Genomic DNA, 9,682 nt, shown 5'->3' with positions numbered 1-9,682 from the left:
CAACAGTAATAAAATGACAGAAGGAGTCACAAGCTCTTTAAGGGGTTCTGCCTTATTTGCATTTTCTTATGTTGCTTGGAAAACTTAATGAAGTTTATCTTCTGTCATTAAGATAAACCAGCTCTGTGGTGATGCTGTCAGGGCTTCACTAATTAAAAGTCAGCCTCCAAGTGCTTAAAGCTTGTCTAAACTTGAAAATTAATTCAATTTGAGGTAGTGTATACATTTAATTTGCAGCAGCTATATTACCTAAATTAGGATATCTATTTTGTAGGCAGGGTTCCTTGGAACTTGGCTCAAATTGAAACTGAGCATTTGCTTCCTTGCCTTGACCTGAACCAAGACATCTGTGTATAAGGAAGGATTCAGGGATATCTCTTGCTAAGTATCCCCATGCACAGACAAGACTTAGGATGGCTGATCCACAGCAATTTCCTTTCTGAATGCTTCTCTGTGCCTTGTGCCCCATCAGCTGAGGTAAGGTTGCAAGCAACAGATGATGCATGGCTGCAAACAATGTGCTCAATTGATATATTTATCAAATGTGTATGGACCTGTAGTGCATATGCAAGGCTGCTATTACAACACAAAGCCTAAATAAGATAACTTAAACCTGGACTAAAACATTTCTAAAAAACCAAAAATATTTTCTTAGTATTATTATAAACAAGATCGTTTGGAATGCAGAAAAAATACTATGAACACTAGGGATCATCTTTCTTTATGTGCATTGTACGAATATAACTATCAACTAATTTAAGAAAATATTAGAAAATGAGCACTAGGAAACATAAAAATAATTCTGTTACCATTAGGGTTGTTTTTCCAATTAAATTCCAAGAGCTTACAACATCTACGATATTTGGAAATTTCAGAATAGCTGAAGAGCACAAAGCTAAGTTCTTAGTCCTCCTTCCTTTCAAATCCTGCTCTCTCAAATACTTGTTCAAGGCTGAAAGTTTTTCTAATGCTTGCTAGTGGAATAGATCCAAGAAAAGGACTAGAAAGGACATGGAGCAATGCAGCATCCACAGCTTGACCCTCGTCGTCTCACCTGGATGATGTACAGAGGGTAGAAAGATGCTGTTGGAAAGGAAAGGCTGTCCCCACTCAAAGGAACATAAGTGAGGGAAAATAAATGTTGTTTCAGGTGCTCTTTTTCAGATCTCTTTGTAGAGCTCGCAGAGCATAACGTATCTCCAGGATGGTCTTTAGGCATTTGGCAAATCCAGACAGGAAAACAAGTCAAATTGGGAGTTTTACTCAGGATCTTATATGAAGAATCATTCATCACCTTTGTGAGGGAAATTATCACAGTGCTTTCCTCATCCATTTTAAGCAGAGATTTTGAAGAATATTGAAGGAAAATGGTAGATGGAGAACCATGCCTAGCAAAAAGTGTGTGTCGTATGAAAATAATTTGTCAGTCCTTGCAAGGGTGTCTGACCCTTCAGCTTCACCTGTCTGACCAGGTGAAAATAACATCATTTTCCCTCTTCTACATGGAAGGGAAAGGAAAGGGACTTGCTGTTAAATACAAAACCCTTTAATCATAATCTAGTTTCTACAAGATGTGCCATCTATATTTGGTGGGAGTTGTCCAGCATTTTTTGTTAGATATCTGCAATGGATTCCCCCTGAAACTGATGGTTCCAACAATGTCACCTTTCTACGACAAAAATTGGAACCTCTGCTCCAGCGGGACACAGGTAAAACAAGAGCTGCACTTAGATATTATTTTCTCCCAAATAATAAGAAATGGCCTCAAACTGTTCCAAAGGATGTTTAGATTGGCTGTTAGGAAAAATTTCTTCATTGAAAGGATCGTCAAGTAGTGGAACAGGCTGCCCAGGGAAGAGGCTGTCACCATCTTGGAGGTATTTAACAGACATGTAGATGTGGCCCTGACATGTTAGTTTTGTAGTAAGTTTGGGAGTGCTGGGTTTATGGTTGGACACAATAATCTTAGAGGTATTTTCCAACCTAAATGATTCTGTAATTATGGTGTAATGGTCTCAGAGAGAGATATTGAATGCTAATAAACTAAGTCCTAGAAATACCACAATAAGGCAACTTCCATATATCCCATTATTTTCTTTTGTTCTGTCCCTATTGTCATTTTCTTATGTTTTTCTCATATAAAATGTTTATTACCCTGGATGGTCTGGGATGGACAGTGCCTGAGGTCACTGTACCAGTGGCACTGAAAGACTGCTGGGCCTCTGATGAGTCGCTGGACCCCCAGGAAAGGATATCATCCTTCTTTGAAGCTAAGAAATCTCACGTGACGGTTGTCCTTCCTCAAAATACAGCCACAAAAGTTTCCTGTGTTATGAAATTAGCTGGGGGGAGCGGGGGGAGGAACACCAAATACTGGTGTCCAGAGGAAAATATTTAGGAGGACTCCTGCATACGCCACTACATGTGTGTGGACACGTGTATGTGGATGCATGTGCAAATACACAGAACAGGACCATGCATTGGTTTCCAACATAACCTTAAGGATAATAGAGGATGCAATTGGCAGTGGTCATCCAGCTGGGATGAAGTATTCCTCCTGCTGGTATCCAACCGCTTGCTTAAAATGAAACGCTTGGCAGTAGAAATGCACCACAGCTGAAAAACATGAACGAGTCAAAACAAATAAGCAATCCCAAAATTAGATTTAAATCAGAGAATAAAAATCAAATGTCATTTGAAAGCGTACTAAAATTGGCTGGTGTCTGAGAGAGCATTTAGTGTCTCAGCACTTCTCTGCTGCACTTCAGAAATTAAAGAGAGAAACAGAGAAACAGTCTTAGATGAAGCAATAAATAATGGACACTTTCAACACATAATTTGCACTTGAATTAACTAGGCTGGCTAAATTAATTCATCCATTATGAAAAGAGAATTTTACTGTCTACATTTTCAGGCTCCCTAGTGTGCTCAGTTAAATGGGCATTGAGGCAGGGACTACTAGCTTCCTAGAAATTGCTACTAAATTACTTTCCTCCCAATGATTATCTAGTTCACACAATTTGGAAGCTCAACGCTGATAAAAACAATTGTCCCAAGGCCTTTTTTGGATTGTGAGGATGAACAGCTACAGCAGCACTTTTGGGTAATCCAGGCTTTACTCACTTTTTTGTCTGAAACATTTTTCAGACCTCCCAACCCAGGAGGGTTAAATCACGTAACCAAGGTTACTTTGAATTCAACATGAATTTAAAATTTTTTCAGGCTGAGAGGTGATTTCTTTGCAGCATTATTTGAATTACTTCCCTGAGAAAATTTCAGATAACCTTAAAATGGATAGTTGCTGCAATATATAAGAAGAGGTTATTAATTATATATATTAGAGCATCAAGAACTAACTGAAGGAAGACATAAGCTTGGAGACATATGGAATACTCAATATATTACATTGTTAATAATGCATTGTGTTTGCAACTACAAACACAAGTTATATTTTCATCAGGGTTTTCAAAACCATGCTCAAAAATTCCAACAGTGTTTGAAGAAAGGGGAAAAAGAAGTTATCATCTCCCCACTGCAAACAAACAGTGGCAGAGAAGGAAACCAGCTTGTAATTCAAACCATGTTCAAGGTAGGGTCACATCCCTTTGCCCACTCCATGTCAGGAAAGATACACCACAGTAACCTCCAAGGGCACCCCAGGCTTCCCAAGGGATACACTGTGGACTAAGGAGAGGATCTGAGCAGCAAGGCTTTGACAGGAGCACGGTTCACCAGTAAAATCTATTTAAATTACTGACACTTCTGCCAGCTTCTGGAGAAAACTTGTTCTGGTTGGGGAACAAGAACAAAGAAGTGATGGATGGGCACCTGACAGCACTGCCTTTTGGTAGTAAATCTTTTAACACCTTTTCTGGAGTCAGAGAGGAGAGAGGATCTTTACCACATAGCTCAAGTCACACAGCCAGGTCAGGATAGGATGGATTTTGTCAGAATAGTGACACTCTCCCAAAACAGCTATGTTGCATAGCAGATGTGCCTGTTGCTCACACTTTTCCAAGCTTTGTGTCCCACATCCTGGTCTACCTTTCCCCAGAGAAAAATAATGCTTTCCAGCATCACTATTTTTTTTCCTCGATTCTTTTTTATAATGGAGGAAAAATCATAGCAGCCCTTGCTGTGCCAGATTATTACTCCATCAGCCCATAGAGTTTCCTCACTCCACATGGACCATAACCGTGGTGTGAGGAGAAGGAAGAAAGAAAACAGGAAGGCAATAAATCAATGCTATACTCCTTGCAATGGCACTATAATCCCCTATCCGAGAGCTCTGGCACCAAAAACAAAGAGTTAGAAACATTTACACTCTTTCTTTTGATTGCCATGATGAAACAAGCAGAATGAATTGCTGCCTACTAAAGGTACCCAAGTATTTTCCACTCTCCTTCCTCAGTGTCTATTGATTTCTTCTGTGCAGAAAGCAAACCATTTTGCAGCAGAAAGCTGCACTGTTACAGAGTCCAAAGGGACTGTCTCCTTCCCTGTCTGCTTACACACTGAGAAGATGGGAGCAGACTTTGTGACAGTCTGTCCTTGCTGCCTCTGTCACTTCCATCCCAAAGATTGTGTATACATATCTTCAGCATTAAACCTAAGAGGCAAGATATGGTGTCCTGTAAGTCACAGCCTTCGAGATATAAATCCATTTACAAAATTGCTAAGGTTTCTTCCTTTGCTCTTAGCTCCAGAGAAGATTAAAAAAATTACATCTAAACAGAGTGAATTTGAAGACCATAACAGGATGGGACTTAAAATATTGATTTGTTATTAATGGGATGTTACAGCACAAAGCATCTACCGCATGCACAGTGAGGATAGACAGACATCCTCTAGAGCAGCTAATGCCCTGGAACCTTACAGGATAACTTTTAAAAGCATTCACTAAACACAGAGCATAGAAATGGTCTGGGTGAATACAATTAAGCTACCTGAACTGATTGGCAAATGACTGAATCTTGCAAGGACCATCTTTAAACCAAGAGCAAACTTTCTCTGCACTTGGGCGGAAATTGAACTGAACAGATTTCCACTAAAGCGAGGTTGCCTTCCCAACCAGAGGCTGAGGGTGATAAAAGGGATGTTTAGACACATCATAGCAACAAGTCTGTGTTTTAAAATATTTGTGAGATGATACAAATCAAGGAGCCTTGAGGGAAGCATTCAGTTACTGAGCAGTTCAATATCAAAGATAAGAACAAATAGAAGTATCTCACAAATCAGAATTATGAGGACAGGCTTTCTCCAAGATTCATTCAAATTTTCAAAGATTCAGTATATAGTATATATTAAATATTATTTATGCATTCCTTGAGCCTTCTAATCAAGGGAAGATATCCTGCATTTCCTAAGCTAATGTGAATAGGGTAGTTTCCTTCAATATCAGAAGCATTTCAGAAAATTAATTCTGTATCTCTGAAAAGGTCATTTATTCAAGGATGAGTGCCATAAACTTGCTTGTATGTCTGTTCAGCTCAAGTGAACACAAAGCAAATCAATTCAGTGTGGTCAAGTGTAATTACCTGCCAGAGCAGAATCCATCGCTTGCATTTATTATTAACAATGCCACAGACTCACCAAATTCAACAGCAATTTTGATTAGTGTGAGGTCATACACTGCTCTAGATTTCCAAGTGCTTCGTTCTCTTGGAATTTATAACATGATTGTTACAGTAGAATAATTTTATTAGTATTTGTACTGTGATAGCAATTAACTTGTAGTTATGAATGAACAAATTAGGAGGTCCAGTGCTAGATTATCAGGATATTAAGTTTTAGCTGGAGGGGGAAAAGGCTGTGTTTTTCTAAAATGTGCATGTGTTTCTAGGAGCTGGAAGTGCTCACAGGACTTTGGGGCCTTAGCTCCTCTTTCTTTCTATTGCCTCAAAATATTTTTTTAATATATAAAGAATACACACATTGTGGGTAAACTCTTTCACTAAGCTTTGATCACCTGTGGTTATAAAAGACTTCAGCACTTAGTGTTATGCTCTAAGTGTCATTTCAAGGACCTAAAAGTTGCAGCTCAACAATTTATGGATTAATAAATTGATGAATGAATAAATTTTTACTTTTAAAAGAAGTTTTGATTTGTCATTCTTTAATGAAACAAGTTAATAAAAAATTACATGTACTTCCCAATAAACTCCATATCACACTAGGAGCTCATTAATATTTTTCTGGATTGGGTTTTCTCCCCCCTTTCTGGTATGATACAGTTTGAGGAATTCTGGATATTTTAACCCAGATGTTTTTTAATCACTTCAGTAAAATGCGGACAATGAATGCTTGTAAATGGGGTAGGCACTCAATAAAAAAGTCAATTCAATATATATTTGTGTTCCTATATGATGCTTATAAAACTCTGAGAAAAAAGAGATAGGTTACAGACCATAAAATTATTGATGGAAACCAGCCAAAAACTTCAGTCAAATTAGGCTAATATTTACAATATACACTCACTAGTCTATCACAAAGTTAGGAAGGAACTGATCATTGCAGGAGAATTCAGAGCATCATTGTACAGATGAACTTCCTCCTAGCCTTCAGCACAACTGTGTGGTTACATATGATGCTTGTGTCAGTTTTATTTTTGTATGTGATGGCAAAAGTGTTCTGGTACAGCCAAATGAAAATTAAATTATGATTTAATAAGAATAAATAAAGATAACTCACAAAGACAGAAACATTATGCCACACAGTTAACAAATTAAGAAGGCTGGAAATTCCTCGTTGGAATCATTGCTAAACCTCTCCAGCAGGCAAATTTAACTGTGTGCATCAGACTGCAGTTTCCCTGAAGTCCTTTCAGAGCATCAGATATGGCCATGATTCCCAAGGAGTTCTCTAATCATGTAACATGCCTGGGTGCTATTCAGGATAAAAGCTGTTTAAAGAACAAAGGATATAATTCTACACAATATAGAACGCCATTTGTCTTATTTTGTTAGGTTCCTGCTGAAGTCCTGGCTCTCAAGGTAGTGCAGTCAAAATCAATTCGCACCTGCATTCATCGTGCCTCGGGGATGAATGGATGCAGTCTGTGTGCCACATCCATAAGAGCTGCTTCCATTATTCTCCAATCCCCCCAAAACAAGTATAATTCAATTGATTTTCTCTATGCTTCCAAGAAGGTTACAAAGGACAGAGTTGTGCAAGATCAAAGAGAGCCGCATCCTCTTGGTTGAGCTCCAAAAGCAGCAGGACTGGGGACAAGCTGGAGTTAAGAGGATGCTCATACACAGGGGTCTCTGGAACATGGGGGCTGTAAAGATCTGTCTTCCTAAAATTCTGGCAACTGCAATGCCAAAAGAAGATGCTTTTAGTTTTGCAGTCTTCACCCAGTAACAACAATGCTGACTTCCTTTACTCATGTATTTTTATAATTTGACACAATACATCGCAGACTTCTTTAGGAATCGCCTTCTTATTTTGCTCAGCATGAGATCCTCTTAAAGTACAAGGAGCTCTTGCAAGAATCCAGGATCCTCCTATTTTTACCATCTTACTTGAAACAATGAAAATTTTCTGTAATGTAATTTTGCCATCAGATCTAATGGGTTCACCAAGAAATATCAAGCTATGGGGAAAACACCATGATTATTTTTATTATTTTTTTATTATTTTTATTTTTCTATGAAGAGTACCCAAAAGAAATGCTTCCTTTTGAAGCCTGGATTTGAAAATGTTTTGTTCTTCATATAAAATGTAATACTACTGCTCTTTGGGGGATAAAGTCCTAAACCAAACATAACTTGCTGTTCTGAATCATGTTTCACTTTAGATCTCAGCATTTACCACATATGGGACAAAACACCATTTTTGTTCTGATCTACATGACAGACTGTCATCAAAATATTAATACATCCACATAGACATAATCGATTTTATATACAAGGACTACATATTCCCAAAAATTCTGCTTATTCAGTCACAATATAAAAATAGAAAAGAGCCATTGCCTGCCTTTCACAGAATTTTATGTAAGCTGTTATAAAGTATCTGATTTTTTTCAGATTGTCCTAGATTACAAGGCAAGATGTATTCAATTGCCATCTGTTAGAGGTGTGGCAGTTGTCTTCTGTTAATTGGGCAGTTTTCTTTATCTCTTCCACAAACAAATCATCCCCCCCCCCCCCCCCCACCCCAGGAGACATCTGCTGTTAATGGCCTATTGAATGTCACTGCATGACTGATAAAAGTTACAGCATCCCATTGTGAGATGCTCCGCCCAGAGGGAGGAGCCAAGCATTCCCACATGGATATAATCTTGAGTTTCTGGAACACCAGTAGAGCTTTTTCTGCACTAGACTTCCCAGAGGAACAGCTGCCTCTTCCACTGCAGGAAGACTACACCCTTTTCTACAGGATCACTGCTCCAACAGAACCGCACCTGACATTCCAGGAGGGCTGCAGCCACAACTCCCAATTAGACTAACAGGGTGTCAGATTGTATTCTGACTCTGTCAGTGTTGTTTTGGTTCACTGCATTGTTTATTTTATATTTTTATTTTCTTCCCTAATAAAGAACTGTTATCCCTGCTCCCATATTTTTGCCTGAGAACCCCCCACACCTAATTTCAAATTTATAACAATTTGGAGGGAGGGGGTCTACGTTATTTTTTTCCATTTCAGGGGAGGCTCCTGCCTTACTTAGCAGACCTGTCTTTCCAATCCAATACACAGATAAATAAAGCATTTCATAACTACAGTGAGCAACAGGAGGCAGAAATACATTGACCTTAGAATATATAGATTGAACAATTTTAGCAGAACAACAGTATGGACTTTATGGACCATTTCTGTGATGGATCCTTTCAGCTCTTCAAGGCTTAAGGGGATCTACAAAGCTTAAGGGATTTCATCCGCAACATCTATAGGTGGATTTATTCTCATATACCTTGAACTCAGTTTAAAAAAAAACACAAAAAAATTTAACTCACATCATTTTAGGTGGTATCACCAGCTGAAGACAACACTGGCCTCCTATTTAGTGTCATAGGTTGGACTTAATGATCTCCAAGGTCTTGTCCAGCCTTGTTGATTATGTGTTTCTGATTCTTCCTTTAAAAGCAGCTTTATGCTGTGGTCAAAGTTTTGGTTGGGTAAGCACCTATGGATTTGGTCTTTTCAAGTTTTGTGACCTAAGTTAGAAGCCACAATATTCCTCAGTATGCAATGCTGGGTTTCCTTCTTCCCTTCTGAAAGTGTAATTCATGCCGGAATAAAATGCCTTGGAATTGCTAAGAAAAAAACCCACCAACAGCTTATCAGGCACATAGGCTGATATTCCTGTGACATTTAATTCTCCCTCTGTGAAATCAGCACACTCTCAAATTAAATTAGACCTGAAAGTCTCCTAGTCTGATAAGTGAAGAGACAACAAATGCTCCAGGCTCAGGATGTCTCTCTCCTGCTGAGAAAAGGGCCCAAAGAAGCATATGGAGGGTGCACTCTTGTTGGAAGCCAAAACTCAGCCTCCTCATTTTCCATATTTATTTCAAAGATTTTCCCAATCTATATTACTGCAAATATTTTTTTCCAACAGAAACTCCAGCTTGGGGGCGTGAGTGAAAAGATGATATAATATTTCACAGGTGTTAGCAAAATAATTTTACAGATGACACTGGTAGGAAGCCAAATGTTTCTTTGATGTTGTGATAAGTCC

General features: G+C 38.6%; 1 long non-coding RNA gene across 1 annotated transcript; it reads right to left on the bottom strand.

The window, feature by feature from the left end:
* Positions 1–1,727: 1,727 nt before the first annotated feature.
* On the bottom strand, positions 1,728–8,025 carry LOC137471751 (uncharacterized). The gene is made up of 3 exons (XR_010997817.1): positions 5,538–8,025; positions 4,512–4,609; positions 1,728–2,616 (listed from the first exon to the last, which is right to left on the bottom strand). It is a non-coding gene; the product is annotated as an uncharacterized lncRNA (long non-coding RNA).
* Positions 8,026–9,682: the final 1,657 nt, after the last annotated feature.

This window comes from Anomalospiza imberbis, chromosome 3 (genome assembly GCF_031753505.1).
Source record: "Anomalospiza imberbis isolate Cuckoo-Finch-1a 21T00152 chromosome 3, ASM3175350v1, whole genome shotgun sequence".
Taxonomy (NCBI): Eukaryota; Metazoa; Chordata; class Aves; order Passeriformes; family Viduidae; genus Anomalospiza; species Anomalospiza imberbis.
The sequence above is the reverse complement of the archived record's forward strand: the minus strand, read 5'-3'. Positions and strand labels throughout refer to the sequence as shown.